The following is a 19,081-nucleotide window of genomic DNA, read 5'->3' on the forward strand; positions in this document are numbered from 1 at the left end:
TGCATGCACCAATGAATGTTATTTGCCTTGCCCTCCGCTTTTTGACCAGAAAATAGATCTCTTGAGGTAAAACAATAAGGACATTTCCTTTTATCCTTCTTTCCCCTTTTAGCTTTGACTTTCACAAAGAGAAAGGGTGATAGAATTTGAATTGGAAGGAATCTTAAAGAAAAATAGCTTATCAGACCAGAAGACCCTTAGAGATCATCTAGCCCAGCTCCCTCACATTTTAGGCACGAAGGTAAAGAGACTTACTTCTCAATCTCAGGTAAGGCAATAGGAGGATCAGAATGGGAGGATAGGGATTGTGGGGATTGGGGGGGGGGGGGGGGGCGGGCAGAACAGGTGGTAGTCAGTCCTCATCCAAGTCCTCAATTTTAGGTCTTTCCCAGTTCTAAACTGAAATGCATGGATGAGTGTCAGCATTGGTACTGGCCCTCGAGCTGTCTCAGAAAACACATAGGATTATTGCAAAGAATGAATGAGACGACATATATATAACATTGGTACAAACCATGCTGGAATTCAGTAAAGGGTAGCTATTAAACTTTGATTAACACAATTTAACAGACTAATACATTAAATGAGTTGGTGGCAGAAGAAGGCAGTTTGCTTACTAAATAGTTCCTTTGAATAAGGTGCTGACATAGGAACTGAAGCTTCTAAGTAGGCATCTGTGTTCCTGTTTCCTAGCTAGGAAGCCGAGGTTCAACTCAATACAATAACTTGCCTCAGGTACCTGCCAGACTCCAGGACTCCACCCTGCTCCAGCTGCTCGAGCTGGTCAGAATAAAGCCAGGCTAGGAGATGGTCTCCTAACAACCCCAACAGTGTAAACCATGCATTCGCATTTTCAAAAAAGGAGGAAAAAAAAAAGAACTTAGCAACAGTAGCTAACCTAAATTAATCCCCCAAAATATCAGATACCAAATGTTCTGTAGCCTTCCTGTTCTTTGGGGTTTTTGTTTCTCCCACAGAACAACTTCCAAAATGGGCAAAGAGCACAGTAGGTGGCTCTCTTTAATATTTCACGGGCAAGGCGACAGTGTCTCACCAGATCCTACATCTGTGTCACCAGCAAAAGCCTCAGAAAGTTGAGCAACAAATGAAATTGTATGTTATGTTGAATATAACCTGTTTTGTTTTTGTTTTTGTTTTGTGTGTGTGTGTGTGTGTGTGTGTGTTTGTTTTGTTTTGTTTTAACTTCTGCATCCTCTGCTGGCTTCCTCCAGCCACATTCTGCTTTTTTAACTGTGCCAGGTAAGATGATGCTAACTGCCTACCTTTAAGCAAAAGCAAACATGCTCCCAAATGCCAAAAGCAAGGAGCAAAGCATTTCTCACAGAAATGCATTTGCAAGCTTGTCTGCTTGCTGCAAAGCAGAGAAACCCGATGGCCTGTAGGGAGTCTCAATGGATAAATGGCCCCATTGCCTGGACGGGAAACGGATCTGTTCATTTTCCTACATAAGCCTGCAGCCATCCGTTTCCACGGAGAGGACCGAAACTCCAGACCAGTGATCAGCGCCACCAGCAAGCAGTGGTGTTTTCTGCAAAAGCTGCCTCTGCTTGCTGATCTCTAGATTCTAACTTTACCCACAGAATCGGAGAAAGAAGTGAAAAAAGCTAGGAGTGCTACCGTCTCTCATGACATCTGTTCCTCAATCTTCTTACCACCCTTCGAATTAGCACAACGAAGTCATAGGGATGAAACAACCCAAAACAGGAAGGAAATCGTGACGTAATTCTGAACTTTATGTCTTCATAGTACCGTACCTCCTAGGAATTGAAGGTGCATTACATCAACACAGGAGAGTAGGAAGCTGCCTTAGAGATCGTGGCTTTGAAACTTCCTCTCTTGAGAGCTGGCCCTGCTAAACTCAACAGAGCATGTTTAAGGATTGTTCCCTTAGCAAGGAAATATCCTCTTTGAGACAAAAAGGATACCATGCAATCTCCAGCCAAATAAGGTCCACCTACCAACTGAAGTAAATTACTGAATATCTCACTGAAGAGGCGACAGGGTGTGACAAGAAAAGCCTTTAACTAGAAATCAAAATGTGTAAACCATATTCTCTGCGCTAAAGCTTAATAACCATGTGATCCTTGGCAACCTCTCATTTCTCTGAATCTCATTTCAGTTTCCGTCTCAACAAATTGAGACCAGTGAAGAAGGGACATCATTTAATGAGCACCTACTCACCACATGTACTTTATTTACATCATCCCACTTAATTCAATCCTTACACAAATCCTTTTGGGGGTCAGCTTATTTCCTCCTCCCATTTTGGGACTGGATAAAGCAGACACTCTAAATGGTGAAATAAATTGCTCAGTATTACCTACCTGCATAGAAATTAGAACTGAAATTTGATATGACCACAAAACCTGAGCTCCTTCCACTATTAATATTCCTGCCATGTCCTTCCTTCTCTCAGGGCTATTGCAAGTAACAAGGAAGATAATATATAGGGAGCACATTGTGAAAATGTTAGATATATGTATGATTTAGGTAACAAATAACATGGATAAGAAAGAAAGGTATAACTGGGTATCTTTATTTTAAAGAACCGGAACCAAAAGGAATTAGCTTCCAGTCTGCCTTCCATCCCCTTGTTCTGACCTTACTTTGAATATTTTCCTTTCCCCCACAAGTCCCTGGTCTCTCAGGCACGCGTTCAGATGTATCCTGGCCAGCTCATCACAATGCACGCACACGGAACAGGCTGCCGGAAGGGAGCGATCCCACCTCTGCCAATGCTTGGTGCAGGAGGTACCTATAAAGGGGCACCGCCAAGCTCTTGCCTTCCCTCAATATGGATCGCACCCCCTCCCATGCACTCATCAATGCCACATGCAAATGCAAGGGACTGTGAAGCAGCCAACTATAAACGCTGGATGCTCAATTCAGGCACTTATGGCATAGCCGAGAGAGAAGTCAATCACTGTATGAAGTCAATCGGTATAAAATCAATTGTCACCAGCAGGTAGGGATATAGGTGGAACACTATTTCATTTTAAAATATAATAATAAATTTAAAAAAGAAGACTAGGGAAGGTATGTCTGGGTGTGTGTAAATAAGGTGAGCCTGTGTCTGGAATTTAGCAGCATCACTAAATAATCCAAAAGACATACATGGTAATTTTGTTGCTGTTTTCCTAGACTAACAAACAATATAAAGTTGCTTAACAGGAATAAAAGGCTTACATGAGTCTGTCACAAGAAGGAACTTTCAACTTCTCTTGCCTTCCTGTCTCTCACCAAATTCAAGACTCTTTTTGCCAATAAAGAATCCCCCAGATCAGAGCTTCACCAACCCGAGGGTCGGCCTGAAAACTAGGAGAGACTGGCATGACTGAAAACATTTACCAGTACATTCCAAGTCAAGCATTCACGATTGAAGGAACACGTAGAGAGCGTTCAGAGAGCACTCACCGTTCAAACTCCAAAGAAGAAAAAAACACAACATTCCAGATTTTTTTAAAAAGTCACTCTAAGGTAGTATGAAATCACTTTTCTGAAAACCCACGTTTTCCAGTGTTACCACATAACAATATTAACCACAGCTGCCATCAATCTCAACCTGACCAGGTGCCCTGGCCAGGCACTGAGCTAAACATGTTATTTGAATGATCCCCATGCCATCCTCCTAACTACCCTAAGGGCTCATCGTGACAATTATCATTTCCATCTTGCGGCTGGGGGAAAAACAAAAACAAACAAACAAACAAAAAAACAAAACCCCACACTTCGGTGTCAGAAAGATTGGATAACTTGCCCAAGTTCACACAGCTAATGCGAGGCAGAGCTGGAATCAAAACGAGGCAACTGTCCTCCTCCAGGGCTTCTAGCCGGAGGATCTGTGGAGCACAGCGGCAAATGCTTTGAGAGGCGCTGTGGTTCACAATTTCACAACCAAGGTTGGGGACTGGCTCTTAAATGGCAGAAGTTTGCTTTTATGCGTGCGATGTTTCTCTTGAGCTCAGCTTCCTTGCTCCCTCCCAGTACGCAGAAGTGAGAGGGGCTATGGCTCCTTAAAGCCAGCTGCTCTTCATCGAGGGGCATCCTATCCCCCACAGGACCCCCAGCCCAGCTTCCTCCCAGGGCTGGAGAGAAAAATGAGGACCATCGGAAGTTACCGGCGCCCGGGCGTCTTCACCTCTTCACCGACAGACACCCTCGGAAGGGGCATCTTTCTGAGAAAGCAGGTCAGGGGAGGAGGGAGAGAAGCTGCAAGGAGCCTTTCAACTGGCTGTCACAGCTCCAGGCTGGGAGCGATGTGAGGGAGGCTAGGACACACAGCTGTCTTCTATCCTAACCGCTCACAGCAGCAGCGCTCCGGAGGAACCGGACAAACCGAGGCGGGGTATACTAGGGGAGATGCCGTCAAGGGCTGGAAGTGGGGTGCGGAACCCCACAACTGCGTGACTTAAATCCCTACAAAGCAAAGATGGGGCTCTGGACAGTTGGGTTGGAGTCCCGACCACAGCACTAACTAGCTGTATAATGTATCCCAGCTGCTGCCTTGCTCTGTGCCTCAGTTTGCCCTCTGCGGGGGAAAGAGGGTTGAACGAGACGGTTTGTGAGAATCCTTCTACCGGAGATGAGGTGGCTGGGTGATTCCTCCGAGCCCTCATGGACAGCGCGAGACTCACCTTTCTTGGCAGACGCAGTGGGCGCAGCGAAAGCGGCGAGGATGGATGCAGAGTCGCCCAGCGCCGCTTCTTTCCGTGCGTCTGGCCAAAGCCCTAAGGACCCTGATCCGGACAGTCGTCCCCCAATGAGCCTCTTACTTTCCGCCGCACTTTCTTTTTTCCCCCTTTGGGGCTCCTCCCTCGCCGCGGCACGATTGGCCGCTGCCAGCGGCTCTGGCTCCACCCGCCGCCTGGGTTCGCCAGCCACCCGCGCTCTGGGCTTCCCGGAGCTGCGGCCGCGGGGCGTCAGCGAGGGCGGCCCCGCCGGCAGCGAGGAGGAGCCGCGCGGGGCGGGTCTGCGGGCGGAAGCGAGGCTGAGCTCGGCCTCGTTCCCTCTGGCGCCCTGCCACCGCCTGGGCTGGCTTGAGCGTGCAAGGAAAGGAGAAGGTTGGTCCCGCAGCTTGGTCCTGTGCCAGGCGCTCTGGGAAGATATGCCCCCACCCTACACTTAGATGCACACAAGCGCTCACTGCGAGATTGTGGTCTCACAGGTAAGAGAGATGCCACCCGGCCTTTTCTTCCCCGCTCTGTGCATTTAGTTATGCCGCACCAAGGCTGTGGATCAATATAGGCTACAGAATTTGAGCGCCTACCATGGGGCAAGCACAGAGCTCCACAGGAAGTAACAGAGTCAATCTGGGTGGTCCTGAGCACTTACTCTCCTACAAGTGACAGTCCTGGGAACAAACAACTGGTCAGGACATCAGGACTGAATCCTGTATTTTCCACTGATTTTTACCCAGTGCCTACCTAGCACAGTGCCTGGCGCAAAGAAGGCACTCGGTAAATTTATATATATATATATATATATATATATATATATATATATATCTTTTGAGATTAATTCCTTCCACCACAATTATTTTGTTCATATACTGAATGAATGAATGAAAAAATAATTGTGGTGGAAGGAATTAATCTCAAAAGAATTATTTCCCTTTTATTCATTCTCATTTGTCCAGGTTTCTACAAGAGCCCTCAGGCGCCCTCTCCCACTCTAGAGATGGTAGTCTGTATGATCATCCTGAGAAGCTTTATAATGGCTTTCATTAAGTCAACTCCTTTATTCAAGAACCTGTGGTTGCTTCCTGGTGGTAGTCCTGTCTGTCAAGGCCCACGAGTCCTCATTTCTGAAATCCCTAACAAAGGCAATCTACCAAGATGACTTGTCTCTTTACACATGCCTTGCCCACCACCACCTCCTTGATTTTCCTTTTGCTCTTAGAGTTACCTAATTGAACCTTATTAATTTATGTATCAAAAAAATAGATCCAGAGAAAGTAATTAAGGAGAAGGAGAAAAAAACATGAAAGGGGGGGGGGAAAGCATCTGGGAAGTAGCAGGTGGCAGTCTCTATGTACCTGCTGATGATGGATAGCCATGCAGAAGTCAGACACTGACCCTGGCATCAGGGAGCTTAACTCTCCAGGGCAAATCACAGTATAATCAAAGCTGTAGAAATATGTGTTATTTCCTTTATTTATATCACTTATGAAAATCAATCCCAATAAAGTATTTGTCTCTGGATACCTTGTACATACTTGTCACAACATTGTTACTGAACCCAAAACAAAATATCCAAAAGAATTTTAGAAGTTACCTTTGTAAAGCAAAAATAAAACTGTTCTTTGATTTATTATTCATTCATTAAATGTATTCAGGGCATTGATTTTTTTTTCTTATATAAAATACCAAGGAGTTATATAAAATGTGCTTACAATGGTATGGGCACTCTGCATATATTAGCTCATTGAATTCTCTCAATAATCAATAAGGTACTATTATTATCTCCAATTTATAGATGAGATATAGAGAAGTTATATTTTGCCCAAGGCCACAAGTCTACAAGCGGAAAATGCAAAATGAGAACTGAACTGAGGCTGTAGGTCTTTTTACTTTTCACCACTTCGCTATATGGTGTCATGTGCTTCCTAAAAGTCATTCTGAGAAGGAAAGGGGAGGGGGGGAAGGGTGTCCTAATATATGGTGATAAGAGAATATTTGACTTTGGGTGGTAGGGACACAGTGCAATATGCAGATCTTGTAACATAGAAACCTACACCAGAAACCTCTATGTTCATGTTGACCAATGTCACCCCAATCAATTTAATTAATATATATTTTTTTAAAAAGTGACTCTGTCCCAGGTACATGCTGGTGATTCAGAACTGAAATAGATGTGGCCCTGGACTCCCAGAGGCTACTCATAGCTTAATAAGGATGAAAAGCATAGAGACAAATAATCATAGTATTATATATTATAATTTGGAGACAACATAAATAGTTGGGAATAAAAATAATTAAATAGCCATGCTGTGTACTCATACAATAAAGTATTTGCTGTCGTAATCAACACATTATAAAAACATATCTACAAAAGAAACGGCTTATAATATAATTAATAAGACTATATAAAATTATGGAAACATATGGACAGTAATTGAAATTATTGTATTAAGATTATGGGAATATAGAAATACTTTTTTCTTTTTTTAAATTTGCTTAATATCAAAATGTTAAAGTAACAAATAAGAAAAATATTTTAAAACTCACCTAATAGTGTTGGATGTGTAGAAGATGTCCAATAAAATATTTTGAAGTTGTTTGAAGTATTTGAAAAAGCATTATTATTCTCTTTTATCCTCTGTAACTATCCTCCACATCTTTTTTTTCAAGTTATTTTTCATCATTTTGCCATAGCTATAAAGGGGGCTTCAGAATTTTTCTAGTTTCTTGAACCCAGTCCAATCATGCTTTTGTCCCTAACACTCCATAGTCAAGGCATCAAATTTCTTCTACTTTGCCAAATTTAATGGTCTATTCTTGGTCACCATCTTGACTTACCAGCAGCATAAGACAAAGTTGATGAATTTCCCCTTCAAACTTCCTTCTTTGACTCCTTGTTTGTCATTCATTTAATCTTCAGCTCCTGTTTTGTTGAGTCCTTCCCCTCTTCATAATCTCTGAGGGTTAGAATGTTCTACCACTCATTCCTTGTCATGTTCATATTCCCTTCCTGGGGAATCTCATCCAGACACATAGCTTTCGTAAATAGCCACATGATAATGACCTACAAATTTAAAGCTACAGTCCAAACTCCAGAATATTGCCTCCTTTATATCTCTTCTTAGATGTTTCATATGTATTTCAAAGTTTACATTTTCAAAACAAAATCTTTATTTCTATCCCTCACCAAACCACCTCCTTCCCCAGTTTTCCCAACTTTTTAACAAACACCATCTTTTCCCCAGTTCCTTAAGCCTAAAAGTTGGATTCATGATCAAGTCCTCTCTTGCTCATATACAATCCATCAGCAAATCTTCTGTTTCCTCTAAATTCACAATGCATCTCAAATCTGACCACTATTTCTCTCCTCCACCATATCCACCATAGTCCAGTCACTGTCCTCTCTACCCTCCCTGGTATCCCTGCTTAAATTATTGCCTCCAGAGTTTAAGTCTTTCCTCACACTTCAGAGTAATCCTTATAAATAGAATTAATAATAAATACAGACTAGTGGTAAAAGGTAAAGAACTTGGAACAAGACTGCCAGGTTCAAGGTCAAATTCTATAGCATAGTAATATGATACACTTAAGTTACTTAACTATGTTGTGCTTCTGTAAAATAATAATAATAGTAATAGATAAAATTAAATGGAGTAAATATAAGTAAAACACTTGGAACAGAGACTGTCACATTTCCATTGAAGCCTTACCATATCAAATACTGCTCTTTATATTTTTCTACCTTAATTATGTTATTCTTTAATTTATTTGTTCATTGAATATCTCTTTCCTAGAATGTAAGCTCCATAAGGGTAACATAATGATTCTATATCAAATAGATAGTACTTTGCACATAGCACTCATTCAATAAATATTTGTTGAATTATAAATTCAATCCAAAACTCTCATGGTTAAACTAAGACCCAAAGATGGTGACTAATTTCTTGCTCTCATCCTTTGATTTACATTTTTTTGCAAGGCCAGAATAATATAATTGGAAGAGAAGTAAAACAATAAATAGCTTTTTTTTTTTTTTTTTTTTTTTGGCTGGGAGCAGGGTAAAGAAAGTACAGTACAGAGACATTATACTTTACGTTTTTGGAAGGAAGGTGAAGAGCAGGACTGAGCCAAAAGCAAAAATGTGAAAAAGGGAAAAAGCAATTAAGCCACCTTCTGTATCCTTTCACATTTCCACCTTTTACACTTCTTAGCCATTTTTTTCCCATCCTCACTCAAGTGCCATAGAGTTTCTCTAGAGGATTATGGGCATCTCCCCCAGGTTTGCCCCATGTTTCCAATTCATCTCTCCCTCTCCCTTCAGTTTGTCTGGCTAGGTTTGGGACAACAAACAGATCAAACAAAGTCATGTTAAAGTGGAAATCCACCTGTCTTGTCACAGGTACATGCTCATGTACCCAAACACATATATCTAACTATTGAAATGTAAATAGCTTGAAAAAGAAATTTAGCTATGCAGTGGGAGATTTTCTTCATTCATCTCCCTAGCAGGCTGTGCTACATGCAGCCTCGGAAGAAGAGAGACAAAGGAGAACTCCTGGATCCCGTCCAGAACTCTGTGTGCATGGGGGAAGAGGTGAGCCCATGAATGAGCATTTCTTCCACATAGAGGTGTCAAAGATAAACACAGCTGGACATTAGTTAAAGCTGTGGAAACAGATTTTATTCAGTAACTACTGACAGTAAGTGAAAGAGCTGAGCTCCATTCCAATTTGTGCAGAAGAGATTTGGGCATTTTAAAAGGAGAGTGTAAAAAAATAAAATAAAATAAAATAAAAGGAGAGTGAGGAAGGGGGAATGGTAGGGGTTCGATAGAGTCATGAATTAAAAAGTGCAAAGGGCTGGTCAATGTGTCTGCTGGTTGGCTGTTATTGAAGTTAGGAGTCTATCCTTTCACAGAGACTGGGAGTCAGAGGCCCTCTCCTTCCTGACAATTGTATCTCACAGGGATGGCTCTTGGGTCCTTGAGAAAAAATACTTCTGCATTGTAAGAGATGCATATTCACAATTGTAAGCACTTTTTAGTAAATGCTCTAAGAAAGGGGGGGTCAGAGACCTACCATCAGACCTTGGCTAGAACAAATAGCAAATTTTCCTGGCAGCCTTGAGCTTCCTGAGGCAAGCATTTGAATGAGGGGAGAGGAGGTGGGGTCATCATAAGCAGCCTCATGCTACTAGAAGCCAACTTAAAGTTCGGTCAAGTCTCTTAGAGCAAGGCTCTGGATGGAGTTGTTCTGTGCTGAGAGTTCTGCAGTTCTCAGAGGTCACCTGTCATGAGAGAATCAGCATCCCATTCTACCAGTTGCTTCTCCTTTCAAACTGGCATCTCTTCCTTTGAAATGCTGGTCCTCACGGTGATGCTCCTCTAGCATCATCACCACAGGAGTATAGCTAGATGAGTGACAGGGTGGCAGGCAAAAACATGGTTTCCCTAAGACAGCTGGTGCCAGGGACCAATTCCAGCATGTCATAATTTCAAGAGTTTCATCAAAAGGTTGATGAGAAATTGGGGACTCAACAGGGTTGAATCACACATGTAGTCACCTATTGGGAATGGCTAAAGGCAATTCCCCAAACCTGAATAGGAAACTGATTGCGGCTGCCAGACAGTTAAAGGGCATCTTAATCTACATGTTATTGCCTCCTACTGGCCAAACACCTGAACAGCCATAGGCTATTCCCCCATTCTGACAATGGACTCTGTACCCTTTGAAACCTTACCCTTTGAAGTGTATTATCTCCACCTTGCCTTAGGACAAATTGTGTTAATAAAAGCAAGGGTCCTCGACAAGGAGGGGCCTCCAGTTCCTTTAGCTGAAGGTCCTCTGACTCCCAATGACTTTCAAAATTACATCTCATCTCCAGACTCTTTATTAGTCTCTGGATTCCTATGTCATCTACGCACAGCCTTTTCTAGATTCCTGAACCCTTCTTGAGAGCTTGTTTGGAGGTTCTAGCAGGGGAGCGCAGCTACCTGTATACCCTTGACCGAAGACCGGTCCTCTCCTGGAGGGGGCGGGGGGGGGGGGGGGGGGGGAGGGGAAGGTCGTCCTCTTCAAAGGAGTGCGCAGCTGCAGCTTCTGGAGGGACGCACATGGATCGGTGAGGGAGGAGGGGGACACCCGCCTAGTCAGCCAGATCAGCCGAATCAACCCTGGCGATCAATGGGGTGATAGATGTCTCAGCCAGATCACCCTCACATCCCTGAATCCTTCTTGATGCTGGGACAAGAACCCTGGCAAGCTGGGGTTTCTTGGCCTATGGTCTCAAGCTTCTGAAGACTATTAGAAAACACCTAATTTTCTTTCCTTGCCTTCCTCCTTCCAAACAGAAGCTTTGAAGCAAAGGTCGGGATTTTAATAAAGTCTTGGAGGATGGTTATTATGCAATGTTGACACTTCACTACAGCAGGAAATTTAGAGACAAGAAATTGGCGTGCGGAAAGAAGCAACTTACCTTTATGGTTCTAACGTAGCCTGGCGAGTAGCAAACAACACCTTTACCAGCTTCCAGCCTCCAAATCTAATCTAAGTTGAAGGCATGCCCTTCATATTGATACCATCACCTGTGTTGTCCCATAAGCCAAACCACTGCAATAAATCAGTGCAGACTCAGTCTAAATTGCTCACCATCTGGTGAATAACAACAAGTCAGTGTCAGTTAAAATCATGCTAATATTTGCTTGTTCATACATCTATATGAGGGGGCTGTGCCAGTCAGCCTTCTGTTTCTAAGAGGCAACAGGAAGGTCAAAGGATCCCCTAGCAGGCAGGCACGTGTTATATTATTCATCTCTAGGGAAGGATTTTCAAATAGTCTTCTGGGATTCAGAGACTTTGTGTAAGATTCTCTCTCTGCCACCAGCATTGAAAATCTTGTTTTATGTTTTATTCATTCATTTATTTAAACAGGTGTTGAACATTTCCTCTACATGGGCACTGTGAGATATGCCAAGATAGGGTAGACGTGGCTTTTTCATTATTGAAAATGACACAATGTCTACATAGATTAGAAAATACAAAGTTGAAATAGCTCCTCTTCAATGAACAACTATTATGTGTCATGCCCTTCAAACATACATTATTTCTAAAGCTTACAATAGTCTTTAAAAATAGATATAGTTTTCCCTACTTAAAATAAAAACAAAATCTAAGAAGCTTATTTGGCTAAGGCCACAATGATAGTTAATGTTGAGCCCAAAGGCAAACCCCAGATTTAACTGATTGGAAAGATCATACTTTCTCATGCTACACTGGGGTCCATAAAAAAAAGTTAAAATAAAGTACTCTTGGAGTATTGAGGAAGAAAAATTGCTTGTATTTGGAGGGGATCAAGGGAAGAGATAGAGAGGGTGTCACTAACAGGGACTGGAAGGAGAGGTGGAATTAAGATTGATGGTGACAGACAGAAGGAATGAGATACTACAGGACAAGGGAAGAGCATTCATTCATTCATCCTTCCAAGAATTATTCAATATATAAGTAAAAGAACTGCAACTTGATGTGATAAGTTTGGAAAGATAACTTGGTAGTCCATGTAAGCCTAGAAGGAGGTATTTGAACTGAGAGGTGGGGAAGGGGAGGCAGGGGAATTATCTGACTCAAGAAGAGAGCTTGCAGGAGGTAGTGGGAGAAAAGATTAAAAACTCTACTTTAATCAGACATTGGAAGAAAAGAAGGGGAAACATTATTGAAATTACACATTAGAGAGCAAGAGCTATTACTTAGCCTTTACCAGTATATCCCAGAATGGTGCTTGAGATAACAAATGTTTGAACAAATGAATAAGGTACTGACACCTACTGAGGGCCAGGTGCTCTCTCTCTACGCCTGATGATTTTACAAATATTACTTCTACTATCATCAAAGTATTTCCATAAGGTAGGTATTTATTTTCCCTATAGAAGAGGTATGAAAAATTCTGAGGGCAGGGAGGTCATTTGACTTACCTAACATCACAGAGCTCAGAATATATAGAGTCAGGTTACAAAGTTTTCCCCACTCTCTGTCCTACTCTAAGTATCAGTTGAAGGCAGTGATGTTTTGTTAATATTTTTGTTATTATTTCAAATATAAACATTTTAGGGAAGCATAATATGAATACATAAAATTATACTAATCATTTGTATACAGCATGGTGAATTTTAACAAGGTAAACACAACCACATAACTGGCATCCAGAAAATCACGTTGCTACAGGCATGAGTTTGACTTAACATGGTAGTACATACCTTCACTTCTGTCAGGGCAAAATAGTAGCACATGCACTATTCATGGGAATTCATGAGCTATTTCCTGCCTGGAAAGTAAGTTAATCAGTAAATGACAGCTTCTCTTTGGGGAGCATGCGCATCCCCTCATGTCAGAGTTTACCTCTATTAAGTATGCCTTAGGCTTATTGGACCTGGGGCAAAACTGGCTGCCTCTGAATCCCAAGCAGCAAAAAAAGCAAAGCAGCCATGAGACTTCTGCATCCCAGTTAAAAAATGATCTATCATTATCATGCTGATTTGTTGTATTTCTACAATTGTAACCTGTACAAGTTAAATAGTCTGAGAGTAAACCTGGATGTAGAAAAACCTTGAAAAATATAAGGAAGAGTGGTAATGTCAGAGGTGGCCTGGGGATCACTCTAGGTTTGGCTGCTCATTCACTGTGTAATATGGACACATCACCTCTGTGTTTGTTACTGGACTAAAGGGTTCCATTTGCTTGTACACATCAAAAACCCAGTAAGACACACACAGGAGCTTGCAGCAAAGTTAAGGGTCTATTAGTTGAGGAAATGCTGAACTAATGCTCAAAGACGAATGTCTTCCTGTTGGCTTTCTGGGGATGGGTTATATAGGGGACTAAGGGAGTTAGGGTCATGTTAGGGGCATGGTTTCTACTGATAGGCCCAGCACTAAGGTAGGGGGTAGCTGATCACTACATCTGGTCTTGAACTCAGCCATGGCATCATGTCATCTGGTTTGGACACTTTTCTGGGTCTGAACCTAAAACACAACTGAGGCTTAGATGTTATGTTTAGTTTGATTGAAATTCTGTCTCTGTGATCAATAGACCTAAAGCTTTGTCTCTGTGATTATTTGGTGCCAGACAAAACCTCATTGTCCTGAGGGCTTACTGATTAAGGGAGTAAACCTGCAAGGAAAAAAGCAGTCAGGTGAGTGAGGCTAGATGAGGCCAGTTTGAATCAAAAGGAAAGAAAGGAGAAAGCGGCATATTAAAGAAATGAAGTTTCTGCAGTTACATTTTCTGATTCTTACTTCTAAAATGGTCACCAACTTGCAGTAATAAACAGTGGTTATAGCCCTTACTAGGCATCTATAATCACATATAGCTTTTTATTTTGTTTTATTGTTTCTGATATGGCTTATTTTGTATTTAATAGTTAGAAATACCCAGTCCTAATGCTAACCTGTGGGTTGTGGGATTTACGTGAAATTAATCACCTCACAACAGAAGTGATTCTAAAAATTGAAATTTGACATAGAGAACAACTAGACTTGCTAATTCTTCAGTTATTTTCCAGGGCTATATTTCTAAGATCATGTATTGGTTTAAATATATATTTGTAAAAGTTCACAAAAGGTCTCTTAACCTAATTACAAAAGAAAATGCCTATTTAAAATGTATTTATCTGAGAGAATGACTCCACAATTTCTATCACAAGAGATAATTAAATTTAAAATACATTTGGTAAAATTTGCATATTTTTAGAGGTTGAATATCACATAAAGTCCACAGGAAGGAAGAACAATTAAGAGACTATGTGACTGTTTGTATATGCTAATTAACTCAAATGAACTATAAGTAGCAAATGCTTGTTTAAGACCTGCTTTGCTATTTAGAAGGGTTATCACATGAAAATAAACATTAAAACAATTCAAAGATTTAAACAATTAGTAAATGTAAGATCCGATATTGTGTTCCATAGAAAATGCACAGTAACCTTAGAAGAATGAATTTCTAGTATAAAAGCTATGACAGCCATATACACTCACAGTCATGCTATGGAATACAAGATGACTTCCAGCTGGGACATTAAGGAAGGTTTTATGGAAATGGTTTTCCAGATCAGGCTTGAAAGATGGATAAGATTTGTCAAGAGAGGGCTGTAGGAGGCACTTAGGCATTAGAAACAGCAGGGACAGAAGCATAGCAGCATGAACTTGCATAGCAAGAAGACTAGAAATAGACTATAACATCTATCGCTGGAAGTAGGTATAGATAAAGTGGGGAAGGCTAGCTAGAGACTAGTCTTGGTAGACCTAGCTCTTGTTAAGGCATCATTTTCTGAAACCCTGGGAAGTCCTTGAAAGTTGATGAGTAAGGGAGTGAGCTGCTTAAGGTCACACAGGCAATAAGAGTTAGAGGAGATGGACTGGATTTCAGATAGTCTGATTTGAAGTCTAAAGATTTTTTCTACTGTCCTCAACTACTGAAATGGATTGGTAGAGTCGTTGGAGAATACCCATACCAAATACACCATTCTTAAAGACCTGCAAACTTTTCTATAACAGCCTAAGTGTTTAGAAGTAGAATTCTTTAGATATGGAAGATAGGAATGACATTTATAATGACTTTCCCCCTGGGGGCTACAAGGCCTTCTCCAGGATAGAGGGCACCAGTTAGTTATCAATGCAGAGCAGCAGCATTCGGCCGGTAGGCATTAGGAATCACAGAAGGGCATTGCATTAGAAACTGCAGAGGGAATTTAAAATTGACTGAATGCAATTACCCAACTTGGAATTTGGCCAAGGTGTCAAGATTTAATATCACCATTTATCCTGGGTCCTTGTAAAGACCCCTTGTGGTCAGAGACCTTAATTTTATTGTTCCCATAAAATTCATGGAACAGCATTTCTCAACCTTTCCCCCCTCCCCAACCAGAATTCTTTATTTTCTTGGCCATGGTGCTTCCAATATGACTTTGATTGTTGCTGCTGACACCAAGACACTTTCATTGCCCCTGAAGGCCATTTGATTTATTGGTGTTATGTTTCCAAAAGATGCGTTTTCTTTCACCAATATGTTTAGCTGGCCACATAATAGCATAGGCTGACATTTTGGTCACCACTCAGGAGAACAGTAGATTGTGTAAATTCTACAGCTCTGCATGTCAATTGTGAGGTATCTTGAAAAAATGAGTACAGGTTCACCTTGCTTTTAAAAAATAACAGAAAATATGTAATCACAGGAAATATAGTAGGAAGTAGACACTAGTATCACATTTCAAAAGTCAGAATGATTTAATAAACTATTATGCATACAGATATAACTTTCAACCAATAAAAACTAAAGCATAACTAAACTATGTATAGAGACAATACTGCAGAATATTTCAAAAGTCATAAGATGAATATTCAAATTCCAATAGTTAAAAAGGAAAATATATGATCAAACTATTAATAAATGAGGGAATGTAGTTATACCAAAAACATATGGCACAGTATTCAACTTAATTAGTAATCAAAGAAATGTAGGGTAAACAATAAGGAACATTTTTATATTTATTATTTTTAAAAAATGTAAACTAATTTGCTAATGAAATTTTGAGATTACTAGTACACTGCTACATTTCCATGTGGCTAAAGTTCATAGACACAACTCTTCAAAGAAGCAATTTGGAAATTAAAGAAAGTCAAGATCTTAAAAATGTTATATTCATCAAGCCAAAGATATTAATACTGGAAACTTACCTAAAGAAAGAACACATAATACAATATACATATGATGTATTATAAATTGTACACCTTAAACCTATATGATTTTATTAACCAATGTCACCCCAATAAATTAATAAAAAAGAAACAATTCAAACAAAGAGGAAACTGCATTCACATAGATATTCATTGAAAATTACAACAGTAACCTGAAGTTAATATCCAGAATACACAAAGAACTCCTACTCAACAACAAGAATAATAATTTTTTCTAATTGTGTAAATAAAGTAAGAGAACTGAACTCTTCTATAATAATAAAATATTCTGTGAGGACAAGTGAAATCATGTAAAACCACCATATATGAAACTATTAAGATTTAAATGAAGAGTTCATTATGAAGTAGGCTAATGAAGAAAGAGAGACAAAGAGATCGAGAGGTAGAAGAGAGAGACAGAAATAAGTAGAAAGAAAGAGAGTGTCTAGTATGTTTCTCAAAATGTTCTGTGAACTCATGAAAGTGGAACCACAGAAAAGAAGGAAGGAAATTTCACTCCCGTCATGCCCCACTCTACTGTCCAGCCTTTCTTATTATTTGTCCAAGGTCCCGCTTGGGTTGGATTTCCAACTTTCTGACTGATTGCTGGTGAGTTCTTGAACACGTTATCTGACTTCTGTATGCCTCTGTGTTTACGTATGAGAAATGAAGGTTTTAAAAACTTCTACCTCAAAAGAAAAGTTCCTGTGAGGATTAAATTATGTCTGGTACATAACATGTAAACAGAACATGAAAATTCTTGTCCTCACCCCTGACTTCAAATACATTCTAAGCTGGCTGTTGTCCACAAAAAAAAAACTTAAAGGGAACTATAGCTGATACTAATTCTTATTCTCGCCAAAGTCTAACACAATTCCTCACATGTGATAGGTACTTGATATACATTTATTGATTAACACAAGCATTCAATAAACACTTTTTGCTCGATCAACATTGCAGCAGGAGATATATGGTTTTAAATGCTTTCCTGATTTATTGTGAGGAATCCAAGGTACTAAATGAAAAGTGGCTACGGAATCAGCTCCTATATTAGTATTTAAGAAGAAGGGAGCCCTGGCTGGTATGGCTCAGTTGGTTGGAGCATCGTCCCCACACTGAAAGGTCACAGATTTGATTCCAGTCAGGGCATATACCTGGGTTGGGGGTTCGGTCCCTGGTTGGGGCATATATGAGATGCAACAAGTTGATGTTTCTTCCTCACATTGATGTTTCTCTTTAACCCTCTCTTCCTTCCTTTCTCTAAAGTCAATGAACATGTCCTCGGGTGAGGAAAGAAAGAAAGAAAGAAAGAAAGAAAGAAAGAAAGAAAGAAAGAAAGAAAGAAAGAAAGAAAGGAAGGAAGGAAGGAAGGAAGGAAGGAAGGAAGGAAGGAAGAAAGAAAGAAAGAAAGAAAGAAAGAAAGAAAGAAAGAAAGAAAGAAAGAAAGAAAGAAAGAAAGAGGGAGGGAGGGAGGGAGGGAGGGAGAGAGAGAAGGAAGGAAGGAAGGAAGGAAGGAAGGAAGGAAGGAAGGAAGGAAGGAAGGGGAAGGGAACGATCCTTCTTGGAATCATAATAATTACAGTTCTTTAAAGTGATGCACTTCAATACATCTTACAAAGCATTATCAGCTATAACTTTTTAAAAATTTATTTTTTTATTGATTTCAAAAAGGAAGGGAGATAGAAACATCATTGATGAGGGTGAATCACATATCAGCTGCCTTTGGCATGCCCCCTACTGGGGACTGAACCCTGAACCCGGGCATGTGTCAACCACTGAGCAATACCTGGCGGGCATCAGCTATAACTTGATACTCAAAACAATATGTAAGAAAACTATGAATTAGGAATTATTCCTGTTTTAACATGAGGCTCAAATTGGGTGATGTGACTTGCAAATATAGTTTAGTAAATGTCAGCCAGGGGACCTGAATCCAGCTCTACCACACCATGTTCTCCGAACGCTGCTGCCATGGTGTAGGCTTGTTCTGCCCCAAGTCCTCACATAACCTTGCAGTCCTGGCTTTATTATTTGCCTCCATCCATGAAAACACAGAGCTTGTCAGTTTCCTCTTCACTAAGCTTCAGAGTGTTTAGCTCTGAGTATCCTTATTGCATTGAGGTTGCATGATATAGTTGACTTCTTCTCAAGAAAGACAATTATTTATTTATTAAAATTACTCTAATCATCATTATTATTTCATATGGGCTACTCCAGGAATGCTTCCACACTCCATTTATGTTAAATGATCATCACTTTCTGAAGTTCTTTACCTTTGAAGGTTCACAACTCAGAGCTGAGGTTTTGAAAAGAACTTCAGTGTAAAATGAGTGGGTAAAATTTGTGCAAACTAATTAAATGAAGTTGGCATCTCAGGAGGGAGACTGCCAGCATATTTCCCAGGCATCATTGACAGCAGCTGTCTGACATGAGAACAAATGCCATGTGATTTGGTTTCATCAAGCCAGCCTGGCTGATAAAACAAGAAGATACCTTGTCACTTAAGAGGCCCTGGTGTATTGGGCAATATTAGGACATGTGGCTGCCTTTCTCATCCCATTTAAAAGTCTTACACTAAGGTATGCAGAGCAAAAAGTAATTCTCTTAAATTGATTGAGAACACAATGCAAATATACAGAAATCACACACTATAGTCCAT

At 40.5% G+C, this 19,081-nt stretch overlaps 1 protein-coding gene across 4 annotated transcripts in view; it reads right to left on the bottom strand.

Annotated features, from left to right (window-relative positions):
- The window catches only part of IL1RAP (interleukin 1 receptor accessory protein), a 159,088-nt gene extending 154,276 nt beyond the window's left edge, over window positions 1–4,812 (bottom strand). For all 4 annotated transcript variants that reach the window (XR_011470315.1, XM_070406576.1, XM_070406574.1 and 1 more), the window contains exon 1: window positions 4,656–4,812. The gene's annotated coding sequence lies outside the window, so the exon portion shown is untranslated. The remainder of the gene's footprint in view (window positions 1–4,655) is intronic.
- Between the last annotated feature and the right edge of the window lie 14,269 nt (window positions 4,813–19,081).

This window comes from Myotis yumanensis, unplaced genomic scaffold (genome assembly GCF_028538775.1).
Source record: "Myotis yumanensis isolate MYYU_CA2020_CCGP unplaced genomic scaffold, mMyoYum1.0.hap1 SCAF_2, whole genome shotgun sequence".
Taxonomy (NCBI): domain Eukaryota; kingdom Metazoa; phylum Chordata; class Mammalia; order Chiroptera; family Vespertilionidae; genus Myotis; species Myotis yumanensis.